Source organism: Plectropomus leopardus, chromosome 3 (assembly GCF_008729295.1).
Source record: "Plectropomus leopardus isolate mb chromosome 3, YSFRI_Pleo_2.0, whole genome shotgun sequence".
Classification (NCBI taxonomy): Eukaryota; Metazoa; Chordata; class Actinopteri; order Perciformes; family Serranidae; genus Plectropomus; species Plectropomus leopardus.
In genome coordinates this window covers 5138454-5152309 of record NC_056465.1, presented here as the reverse complement: position 1 = coordinate 5152309, position 13856 = coordinate 5138454, and positions in this window count along the sequence as shown.

Below are 13856 nucleotides of genomic sequence, written 5' to 3'. Positions count from 1 at the left end.
CAGCAAAAAAACACAATGATATAGCATGTTAAGAAAATGACTGAAAAGGCAAGGCTATAGTAAGGCAAAATTGTTAAAATATGACATGTCCCAAAAACAGCTGAAAACACTTCAAAACAGCAAAAACTAGCGTGCAGAGACACGCCATAGCAGTAGTTTCTTACAAAAACAGCCAAAAACATCATAATAATGCATGTTGAAAAAATGACCGAAAAGGCAAGGCTATACTATGTCAAAAATGGTGAAAAATGACGTCCCAAAAACAGCTGAAAACACTTCAAAACAGCAAAAAACTAGCGTGCAGAGACACGCCATAGCATAGTTTGTTACAAAAACAGCCAAAAACATCATAATAATGCATGTTGAAAAAATGACCGAAAAGGCAAGGCTATACTATGGCAAAAATGGTGAAAAATGACATGTCCCAAAAACAGCTGAAAACACCTCAAAACAGCATAAAATAACATGCAGAGAAATGCCATAGCACAGTTTCTTACAAAAATGGCCAAAAACACAATGATGTAGGATGTTGAGAAAATGACCGAAAAGACAAGGCTATAGTAAGGCAAAAATGTCAAAATAGGACATGTCCCAAAAACAGCTGAAAACACCTCAAAACAACATAAAATAGCATGCTGAGACATGCCATAGCATAGTTTGTTACAAAAACGACCAAAAACATCATAATAATGCATGTTGAAAAAATGACCGAAAAGGCAAGGCTATAGTAAGGCAAAATTGTTAAAATATGGCATGTCCCAAAAACAGCCTCAAACACTTCAAAAAAAGCAAAAACTAGCGTGCAGAGACACGCCATAGCATAGTTTGTTACAAAAAACAGCAAAAAACATCATAATAATGCATGTTGAAAAAAATGACCGAAAAGGCAAGGCTATAGTAAGGCAAAAAATTGTTAAAAATATGACATGTCCCAAAAACAGCTGAAAACATTTCAAAACAGCATAAAATAACATGCTGAGACATGCAATAGCATAGTTTGTTACAAAAACAGCAAAAAACACAATGATATAGCATGTTAAGAAAATGACTGAAAAGGCAAGGCTATAGTAAGGCAAAATTGTTAAAAAATATGACATGTCCCAAAAACAGCTGAAAACACTTCAAAACAGCAAAAACTAGCGTGCAGAGACACGCCATAGCATAGTTTGTTACAAAAACAGCCAAAAACATCATAATAATGCATGTTGAAAAAATGACCGAAAAGGCAAGGCTATACTATGTCAAAAATGGTGAAAAATGACGTCCCAAAAAACACCTGAAAACACTTCAAAACAGCAAAAACTAGCGTGCAGAGACACGCCATAGCATAGTTTGTTACAAAAAACAGCCAAAAAACATCATAATAATGCATGTTGAAAAAATGACCGAAAAGGCAAGGCTATAGTATGTCAAAAATGGTGAAAATATGACATGTCCCAAAAACACCTGAAAACACTTCAAAACAGCAAAAACTAGCGTGTAGAGACATGGCATAGCATAGTTTGTTACAAAAAACAGCCAAAAACATCATAATAATGCATGTTGAAAAAATGACTGAAAAGGCAAGGCTATAGTATGCAAAAATGTCAAAATATGACATGTCCCAAAAACAGCTGAAAAACACTTCAAAACAGCAAAAATAGCTTGCTGAGACTCGCCATAGCATAGTTTGTTACAAAATGGCCAAAAAACGCCTTAATAATGCATGTCAAAAAAAATGACCGAAAAGGCAAGGCTATAGTAGGCAAAAATGTCAAAATATGACATGTCCCAAAAACAGCTGAAAACATTTCAAAAACAGCAAAAAACATGCTGAGACATGCAATAGCATAGTTTGTTACAAAAACGACCAAAAAACACAATGATAATAGCATGTTAAAAAAATGACTGAAAAGGCAAGGCTATAGTAAGGCAAAATTGTCAAAATATGACATGTCCCAAAAACAGCTGAAAACACTTCAAAACAGCAAAAATAGCGTGCAGAGACACGCCATAGCATAGTTTGTTACAAAAAACAGCCAAAAACATCATAATAATGCATGTTGAAAAAATGACCGAAAAGGCAAGGCTATAGTAAGGCAAAAATGTTCAAAATATGGACATGTCCCAAAAACAGCCTGAAAACACTTCAAAACAGCATAAAAACATAGCGTGCAGAGACACGCCATAGCATAGTTTGTTACAAAAACGGCCAAAAAACATCATAATAATGCATGTTGAAAAAAATAACCGAAAAGGCAAGGCTATAGTAAAGGCAAAAATGTCAAAATAGTACATGTCCCAAAAACAGCTGAAAACAACCTCAAAACAGCATAAAATAACATGCAGAGAAACGCCATAGCACAGTTTCTTACAAAAACGGCCAAAAACATCATAATAATGCATGTTGAAAAAATGATTGAAAAGGCAAGGCTATAGTAAGGCAAAATTGTTAAAATATGACATGTCCCAAAAACAGCTGAAAACATTTCAAAACAGCATAAAATAACATGCTGGAACATGCAATAGCATAGTTTTGTTACAAAAACAGCAAAAAACACAATGATATAGCATGTTGAAAAAATGACTGAAAAGGCAAGGCTATACTATGTCAAAAATGGTGAAAAATGACATGTCCCAAAAACACCTGAAAACACTTCAAAACAGCAAAAACTAGCGTGCAGAGACATGCATAGCATAGTTTGTTACAAAACAGCCAAAAACATCATAATAATGCATGTTGAAAAAATGACCGAAAAGGCAAGGCTATAGTATGGCAAAAATGTCAAAATATGACATGTCCCAAAAACAGCTGAAAACACTTCAAAAACAGCAAAAACTAGCGTGCAGAGACACAGCCATAGCATAGTTTGTCACAAAAACAGCCCAAAAACATCATAATAATGCATGTTGAAAAAATGACCAAAAAGGCAAGGCTATAGTATGTCAAAAATGGTGAAAAATGACATGTCCCAAAAACACCTGAAAAACACTTCAAAAGCATAAAAAACTAGCGTGTAGAGACACGGCATAGCATAGTTTGTTACAAAAACGGCCAAAAACATCTTAATAATGCATGTTGAAAAAAAATGACTGAAAAGGCAAGGCTATAGTAAGGCAAAAATGTCAAAATATGACATGTCCCAAAAACAGCTGAAAACACTTCAAAAAAGCAAAAAATAGCATGTAGAGACACGCCATAGCATAGTTTGTTACAAAAACGGCCAAAAACATCATAATAATGCATGTTGAAAAAATGATTGAAAAGGCAAGGCTATAGTAAGGCAAAAATTGTTAAAATATGACATGTCCCAAAAACAGCTGAAAACATTTCAAAACAGCATAAAATAACATGCTGAACATGCAATAGCATAGTTTGTTACAAAAAAAACAGCAAAAAAACACAATGATATAGCATGTTGAAAAAAAATGACTGAAAAGGCAAGGCTATAGTAAGGCAAAATTGTTAAAATATGACATGTCCCAAAAACAGCTGAAAACACTTCAAAACAGCAAAAACTAGCGTGCTGAGACACGCCATAGCATAGTTTGTTACAAAAACAGCAAAAAAACATCATAATAATGCATGTTGAAAAAATGACCGAAAAGGCAAGGCTATAGTAGGCAAAAATGTGAAAAATGACATGTCCCAAAAACACACCTGAAAACACTTCAAAACAGCAAAAACTAGCGTGTAGAGACACGGCATAGCATAGTTTGTTACAAAAACGGCCAAAAACGCATTAATAATGCATGTTGAAAAAAATGACTGAAAAGGCAAGGCTATAGTAAGGCAAAAATGTTCAAAATATGGACATGTCCCAAAAACAGCTGAAAACACTTCAAAAAAGCAAAAAATAGCGTGTAGAGACATGGCATAGCATAGTTTGTTACAAAAACGGCCAAAAACATCATAATAATAATGCATGTTGAAAAAAATGACCGAAAAGGCAAGGCTATAGTAAGGCAAAATTGTCAAAATATGACATGTCCCAAAAACAGCTGAAAACATTTCAAAACAGCATAAAAATAGCATGCTGAGACATGCATAGCATAGTTTGTTACAAAAACGGCCAAAAAACACAATGATATGCATGTTAAAAAATGACTGAAAAGGCAAGGCTATAGTAAGGCAAAAATTGTTAAAATATGACATGTCCCAAAAACAGCTGAAAACACTTCAAAACAGCAAAAACTAGCGTGCAGAGACACGCCATAGCATAGTTTGTTACAAAAACAGCCAAAAACATCATAATTAATGCATGTTGAAAAAAATGACCGAAAAGGCAAGGCTATAGTAAGGCAAAAATGTCAAAATATGACATGTCCCAAAAACAGCTGAAAACACCTCTCAAAACAGCATAAAACTAGCGTGCAGAGACACGCCATAGCATAGTTTGTTACAAAAACAGCCAAAAACATCATAATAATGCATGTTGAAAAAAAATGACTGAAAAGGCAAGGCTATAGTATGGCAAAAATGTCAAAATATGACATGTCCCAAAAACAGCTGAAAACACTTCAAAACAGCAAAAACTAGCGTGCAGAGACACACGCCCATAGCAGAGTTTCTTACAAAAACAGCCAAAAACATCATAATAATGCATGTTGAAAAAATGACCGAAAAAAGGCAAGGCTATAGTATGGCAAAAATGTCAAAAATGGACATGTCCCAAAAACAGCTGAAAACACTTCAAAACAGCAAAAACTAGCGTGTAGAGACACGGCCATAGCATAGTTTTGTTACAAAAACGGCCAAAAACATCATAATAATGCATGTTGAAAAAATGACCGAAAAGGCAAGGCTATAGTAAGCAAAAAATGTCAAAATATGACATGTCCCAAAAACAGCTGAAAACACTTCAAAACAGCAAAAAATAGCATGTAGAGACACGGCATAGCATAGTTTGTTACAAAAACGGCCAAAAAACATCATAATAATGCATGTTGAAAAAAAATGATTGAAAAGGCAAGGCTATAGTAAGGCAAAATTGTTAAAATATGACATGTCCCAAAAACAGCTGAAAACATTTCAAAACAGCATAAAATACATGCTGAGACACGCCATAGCATAGTTTGTTACAAAAATGGCCAAAAAAACGCCTTAATAATGCATGTCAAAAAAATGACCGAAAAGGCAAGGCTATAGTAAGGCAAAAATGGTCAAAAATATGACATGTCCCAAAAACAGCTGAAAACATTTCAAAACAGCATAAAATAACAGCTGAGACATGCCAATAGCATAGTTTGTTACAAAAACGGCAAAAAATCATAATGATATAGCATGTTAAGAAAAATGACTGAAAAGGCAAGAAGGCTATAGTAAGGCAAAATTGTTAAAATATGACATGTCCCAAAAACAGCTGAAAACACTTCAAAACAGCAAAAACTAGCGTGCTGAGAGACACGCCATAGCATAGTTTGTTACAAAAAACAGCCAAAAACATCATAATAATGCATGTTGAAAAAAAATGACCGAAAAGGCAAGGCTATAGTAAGGCAAAATTGTTAAAATATGGACATGTCCCAAAAACAGCTGAAAACACTTCAAAACAGCAAAAACTAGCGTGCAGAGACACGCCATAGCATAGTTTGTTACAAAAACGGCCAAAAACATCATAATAATGCATGTTGAAAAAATGGACCGAAAAGGCAAGGCTATAGTAAAGCAAAAATGTCAAAATAGTACATGTCCCAAAAAAAAACATCTGAAAACACCTCAAAACAACATAAAATAACATGCAGAGAAACGCCATAGCATAGTTTCTTACAAAAACGGCCAAAAACATCATAATAATGCATGTTGAAAAAATGATTGAAAAGGCAAGGCTATAGTAAGGCAAAATTGTTAAAATATGACATGTCCCAAAAACAGCTGAAAACATTTCAAAACAGCATAAAATAACATGCTGAGACATGCAATAGCATAGTTTGTTGTTACAAAAACAGCAAAAAAAAAAAACACAATAATATAGCATGTTAAGAAAATGACTGAAAAGGCAAGGCTATACTATGTCAAAAATGTCAAAAAATGACATGTCCCAAAAACACCTGAAAACACTTCAAAACAGCAAAAACTAGCGTGTAGAGACACGGCATAGCATACTTTGTTACAAAAACAGCCAAAAAAAACATCATAATAATGCATGTTGAAAAAATGACCGAAAAGGCAAGGCTATAGTATGTTTAAAATGTCAAAATATGACATGTCCCAAAAAACAGCTGAAAACACTTCAAAACAGCAAAAATAGCGTGCAGAGAGACAGTATAGCATAGTTTGTTCACAAAAACAGCCAAAAACACATCATAATAATGCATGTTGAAAAAAATGACCAAAAAAAGGCAAGGCTATACTATGTCAAAAATGTGAAAAATGACATGTCCCAAAAACACCTGAAAACACTTCAAAACAGCAAAAATAGCGTGCTAGAGACACGGCATAGCATAGTTTGTTACAAAAAACGGCCAAAAAACCCTTAATATGCATGTTGAAAAAATGACTGAAAAAAAGGCAAGGCTATAGTAAGGAGCAAAAATGTCAAAATATGACATGTCCCAAAAAACAGCTGAAAACACTTCAAAAACAGCAAAAAATAGCATGTAGAGACACGGCATAGCATAGTTTGTTACAAAAACGGCCAAAAACATCATAATAATGCATGTTGAAAAAATGATTGAAAAGGCAAGGCTATAGTAAGGCAAAATTGTTAAAAATATGACATGTCCCAAAAACAGCTGAAAACATTTCAAAACAGCATAAAATAACATGCTGGAACATGCAATAGCATAGTTTGTTACAAAAACAGCAAAAAAAAACACAATAATATAGCATGTTAAGAAAAAATGACTGAAAAGGCAAGGCTATAGTAAGGCAAAATTGTTAAAATATGACATGTCCCAAAAACAGCTGAAAACACTTCAAAACAGCAAAAACTAGCGTGCAGAGACACGCCACTAGCATAGTTTTGTTACAAAAACAGCCAAAAACATCATAATAATGCATGTTGAAAAAATGACCGAAAAGGCAAGGCTATACTAAGGCAAAAATGTCAAAAATGTGACATGACGTCCCAAAAAAACACCTGAAAACACTTCAAAACAGCAAAAACTAGCGTGTAGAGACACGGCCATAGCATAGTTTGTTACAAAAACGGCCAAAAAACGCCTTAATAATGCATGTTGAAAAAAAATGACTGAAAAGGCAAGGCTATAGTAAGGCAAAAATGTTCAAATATGGCATGTCCCAAAAACAGCTGAAAACACTTCAAAACAGCAAAAAATAGCAGCGTATAGAGACATGGCATAGCATAGTTTGTTACAAAAACGGCCAAAAACATCATAATAATGCATGTTGAAAAAATGATTGAAACGGCAAGGCTATAGTAAGGCAAAATTGTTAAAATATGACATGTCCAAAAACAGCTGAAAACATTTCAAAACAGCATAAAATAACATGCTGAGACATGCAATAGCATAGTTTGTTACAAAAACGGCAAAAAACACAATGATATAGCATGTTAAGAAAATGACTGAAAAGGCAAGGCTATAGTAAGGCAAAATTGTTAAAAATATGACATGTCCCAAAAACAGCTGAAAACACTTCAAAACAGCAAAAACTAGCGTGCAGAGACACGCCATAGCATAGTTTGTTACAAAAACAGCCAAAAACATCAAATTAATGCATGTTGAAAAAATGACCGAAAAGGCAAGGCTGTAGTAAGGCAAAAATGTCAAAATATGACATGTCCCAAAAACATCTGAAAACACCTCAAAACAGCAAAAACTAGCGTGCAGAGACACGCCATAGCATAGTTTGTTACAAAAACAGCCAAAAACATCATAATAATGCATGTTGAAAAAATGACTGAAAAGGCAAGGCTATAGTATGCAAAAATGTCAAAATATGACATGTCCCAAAAACAGCTGAAAACACTTCAAAACAGCAAAAACTAGCGTGCAGAGACACACCATAGCATAGTTTCTTACAAAAACAGCCAAAAACATCAAAATAATGCATGTTGAAAAAATGACCGAAAAGGCAAGGCTATAGTATGTCAAAAATGGTCAAAAATGACATGTCCCAAAAACACCTGAAAACACTTCAAAAACAGCGAAAAACTAGCGTGTAGAGACACGGCATAGCATAGTTTGTTACAAAAACGGCCAAAAACGCCTTAATAATGCATGTTGAAAAAATGACTGAAAAGGCAAGGCTATAGTAAGGAAAAATGTCAAAATATGACATGTCCCAAAAGCAGCTGAAAACACTTCAAAAAAGCAAAAAATAGCATGTAGAGACACGCCATAGCATAGTTTGTTACAAAAACGGCCAAAAAACATCATAATAATGCATGTTGAAAAAATGATTGAAAGGCAAGGCTATAGTAAGGCAAAATTGTTAAAATATGACATGTCCCAAAAACAGCTGAAAACATTTCAAAACAGCATAAAATAACATGCTGGAGACATGCAATAGCATAGTTTGTTACAAAAACAGCAAAAAACACAATGATATAGCATGTTAAGAAAATGACTGAAAAGGCAAGGCTATAGTAAGGCAAAATTGTTAAAATATGACATGTCCCAAAAACAGCTGAAAACACTTCAAAACAGCAAAAACTAGCATGCAGAGACACGCCATAGCATAGTTTGTTACAAAAACAGCCAAAAACATCATAATAATGCATGTTGAAAAAATGACCGAAAAAGGCAAGGCTATAGTAAGGCAAAAATGTCAAAATAGGACATGTCCCAAAAACAGCTGAAAACACCTCAAAACAACATAAAATAGCATGCTGAGACATGCCATAGCATAGTTTGTTACAAAAACGACCAAAAAACATCATAATAATGCATGTTGAAAAAATGACCGAAAAGGTAAGGCTATAGTAAGGCAAAATTGTTCAAATATGGACATGTCCCAAAAACAGCCTGAAAACACTTCAAAACAGCAAAAACTAGCGTGCAGAGACACGGCATAGCATAGTTTGTTACAAAAACGGCCAAAACACATCATAATAATGCATGTTGAAAAAATGATTGAAAAGGCAAGGCTATAGTAAGGCAAAAATGTTAAAATATGACATGTCCCAAAAACAGCTGAAAACATTTCAAAACAGCATAAAATAACATGCTGAGACATGCAATAGCATAGTTTGTTACAAAAACGGCAAAAAACACACAAATATAGCATGTTGAAAAAATGACTGAAAAGGCAAGGCTATAGTAAGGCAAAATTGTTAAAATATGACATGTCCCAAAAACAGCTGAAAACACTTCAAAACAGCAAAAACTAGCGTGCAGAGACACGCCATAGCATAGTTTGTTACAAAAACAGCCAAAAACATCAAATTAATGCATGTTGAAAAAATGACCGAAAAGGCAAGGCTGTAGTAAGGCAAAAATGTCAAAATATGACATGTCCCAAAAACATCTGAAAACACCTCAAAACAGCAAAAACTAGCGTGCAGAGACACGCCATAGCATAGTTTTTTTAAAAAACAGCCAAAAAAACATCATAATAATGCATGTTGAAAAAATGACTGAAAAGGCAAGGCTATAGTATGTTTAAAATGTCAAAATATGACATGTCCCAAAAACAGCTGAAAACACTTCAAAACAGCAAAAACTAGCGTGCAGAGACACACCATAGCAGAGTTTTCTTACAAAAACAGCCAAAAACATCATAATAATGCATGTTGAAAAAATGACCGAAAAGGCAAGGCTATAGTAAAGCAAAAATGTCAAAATAGGACATGTCCCAAAAACATCTGAAAACACTTCAAAACAACATAAAATAGCATGCAGAGAAACGCTATAGCACAGTTTCTTACAAAAATGGCCAAAAACACAATGATGTAGCATGTTGAAAAAATGACCGAAAAGGCAAGGCTATAGTAAGGCAAAATTGTTTCAAATATGACATGTCCCAAAAACAGCCTCAAACACTTCAAAACAGCAAAAACTAGCGTGCCGAGACACGACATAGCATAGTTTGTTACAAAAACGGCCAAAAACGCCATAATAATGCATGTTGAAAAAATGACTGAAAGGGCAAGGCTATAGTAAGGAAAAATGTCAAAATATGACATGTCCCAAAAGCAGCTGAAAACACTTCAAAAAAACAGCAAAAACTAGTGTGTAGAGACACAGTATAGCATAGTTTGTTACAAAAACGGCCAAAAACATCATAATAATGCATGTTGAAAAAATGACCGAAAAGGCAAGGCTATAGTATGTTTAAAATGTCAAAATATGACATGTCCCAAAAACAGCTGAAAACACTTCAAAACAGCAAAAACTAGCGTGCAGAGACACGCCATAGCACAGTTTCTTACAAAGACGGCCAAAAACACAATGATGTAGCATGTTGAGAAAATGACCGAAAAAGGCAAGGCAAAGTGTCAAAATATGGCATGTCCCAAAAACAGCAGAAGACACCTCAAAGCAGCATAAAATACGATGCTGAGACATGCCATAGCATAGTTTGTTACAAAAACGGCAAAAAACACAATGATATAGCATGTTAAGAAAATGACTGAAAAGGCAAGGCTATAGTAAGGCAAAATGTCAAAATATGACATGTCCCAAAAACAGCCTAAAACACTTCAAAACAGCAAAAACTAGCTTGCTGAGACTCGCCATGGCATAGTTTGTTACAAAAGATGTCCAAAAACGCCTTAATAATGCATGTCAAAAAAATGACCGAAAAGGTAAGGCTATAGTAAGGCAAAAATGGTGAAATATGACATGTCCCAAAAACAGCCTGAAAACACTTCAAAACAGCATAAAATAACATGCTGAGACATGCAATAGCATAGTTTGTTAAAAAAAACGGCAAAAAACACACAATGATATAGCATGTTTAAGAAAATGACTGAAAAGGCAAGGCTATAGTAAGGCAAAATTGTTAAAATATGACATGTCCCAAAAACAGCTGAAAACACTTCAGAACAACAAAAACTAGCGTGCAGAGACACGCCATAGCATAGTTTGTTACAAAAACAGCCAAAAACATCATAATAATGCATGTTGAAAAAATGACCGAAAAGGCAAGGCTATAGTAAGGTCAAAAATGTGAAATATGACGTCCCAAAAACAGCTGAAAACACTTCAAAACAGCCAAAACTAGCGTGCAGAGACACGCCATAGCATAGTTTGTTACAAAAACAGCCAAAAACACATCATAATAATGCATGTTGAAAAAATGACCGAAAAGGCAAGGCTATAGTAAGTCAAAAATGGTGAAATATGACGTCCCAAAAACAGCTGAAAACACTTCAAAACAGCCAAAACTAGCGTGCAGAGACACGCCATAGTATAGTTTGTTACAAAAACAGCCAAAAACATCAAATTAATGCATGTTGAAAAAATGACCGAAAAGGCAAGGCTATAGTAAGGCAAAAATGTCAAAATATGACATGTCCCAAAAACATCTGAAAACACCTCAAAACAGCATAAAATAACATACTGAGAAACGCCATAGCACAGTTTCTTACAAAAACGGCCAAAAACATCATAATAATGCATGTTGAAAAAATGACTGAAAAGGCAAGGCTATAGTAAGGCAAAATGTCAAAATATGACATGTCCCAAAAACAGCCTAAAACACTTCAAAACAGCAAAAACTAGCTTGCTGAGACTCGCCATGGCATAGTTTGTTACAAAGACGGCCAAAAAAACGCCTTAATAATGCATGTAAAAAAAATGACCAAAAAGGCAAGGCTATAGCAAGGCAAAAATGGTGAAATATGACATGTCCCAAAAAACAGCCTCAAACACTTCAAAACAGCATAAAATAACATGCTGAGACATGCAATAGCATAGTTTGTTACAAAAACGGCAAAAAAACACAATGATATAGCATGTTAAGAAAATGACTGAAAAGGCAAGGCTATAGTAAGGCAAAATTGTTAAAATATGACATGTCCCAAAAAACAGCTGAAAACACTTCAAAACAGCAAAAACTAGCGTGCAGAGACACGCCATAGCATAGTTTGTTACACAAAAACAGCCAAAAACATCATAATAATGCATGTTGAAAAAATGACCGAAAAGGCAAGGCTATAGTAAGGCAAAATGTTCAAAATATGGCATGTCCCAAAAGCAGCTGAAAACACTTCAAAAAAGCAAAAAATAGCGTATAGAGACATGGCATAGCATAGTTTGTTACAAAAACGGCCAAAAACACAATGATGTAGCATGTTGAGAAAATGACCGAAAAGGCAAGGCAAAGTGTCAAAATATGGCATGTCCCAAAAACAGCAGAAGACACCTCAAAGCAGCATAAAATACCATGCTGGGACATGCCATAGCATAGTTTGTTACAAAAACCGCCAAAAACATCATAATCAAAATGCGTGTTGAATAAATTACCGAAAAGGCAAGGCTATAGTAAGGCAAAAATTTCAAAATATGACATGTCCCAAAAACACCTGAAAACACTTCAAAACAGCAAAAACTAGCGTGCAGAGACACGCCATAGCATAGTTTCTTACAAAAACGGCCAAAAAAACATCATAATAATGCATGTTGAAAAAATGACCGAAAAGGCAAGGCTATAGTATGTTTAAAATGTCAAAATATGACATGTCCCAAAAACAGCTGCAAACACTTCAAAACAGCAAAAAACTAGCGTGCAGAGACACCCCATTGTATAGTTTGTTCCAAAAACGGCCAAAAACACCTTAATAATGCATGTTGAGAAAATGACCGAAAAGACAAGGCTATAGTAAGGCAAAATGTCAAAATATGACATGTCCCAAAAACAGCCTAAAACACTTCAAAACAGCAAAAACTAGCTTGCTGAGACTCGCCATGGCATAGTTTGTTACAAAGACGGCCAAAAACGTCAAAAAAATGACCGAAAAGGCAAGGCTATAGTAAGGCAAAAATGGTGAAATATGACATGTCCCAAAAACACCTGAAAACACTTCAAAACAGCAAAAACTAGCGTGCAGAGACACGCCATAGTATAGTTTGTTACAAAAACAGCCAAAAACATCAAATTAATGCATGTTGAAAAAATGACCGAAAAGGCAAAAATGTCAAAATATGACATGTCCCAAAAACATCTGAAAACACCTCAAAACAGCATAAAATAACATACTCAGAAATGCCATAGCACAGTTTCTTACAAAAACGGCCAAAAACATCATAATAATGCATGTTGAAAAAAATGACTGAAAAGGCAAGGCTATAGTAAGGCAAAAATGTTCAAATATGACATGTCCCAAAAACAGCCTCAAAACACTTCAAAACAGCAAAAACTAGCGTGCCGAGACACGCCATAGCATAGTTTGTTCCAAAAAACGGCCAAAAACACCTTAATAATGCATGTTGAGAAAATGACCGAAAAGACATGTTATAGTAAGGCAAAATGTCAAAATATGACCATGTCCCAAAAACAGCCTCAAACACTTCAAAACAGCAAAAACTAGCGTGCCGAGACACGACATAGCATAGTTTGTTACAAAAACAGCCAAAAACGCCTTAATAATGCATGTTGAAAAAATGACCGAAAAGGCAAGGCTATATTAAGGCAAAAATGTCTAGATATGTCATGTCCCAAAAACAGCTGAAAACACCTCAAAACATAATGTAGTTTTTAGAGACATCCCATAGTATACAATTTTAACAAAAAGGCCAAAAACTTCGTAATTTAGCATGTCGAAAAAATGGCGGAAAATAACATATTTTATGTCAAATTTTGAAATGTCAAAATAATGGCAGGAAACTACATATCATAGCTTATAGAGACGCGCCATGGTATACAATGTTGGAAAAAAAGGCCAAAAATATCATAGTAAAGTATGTCAAAAAATGTCAAATATGACATCAAAAAAATGGCTGTCCAAAAATTGTCGTCCAAAAATCGC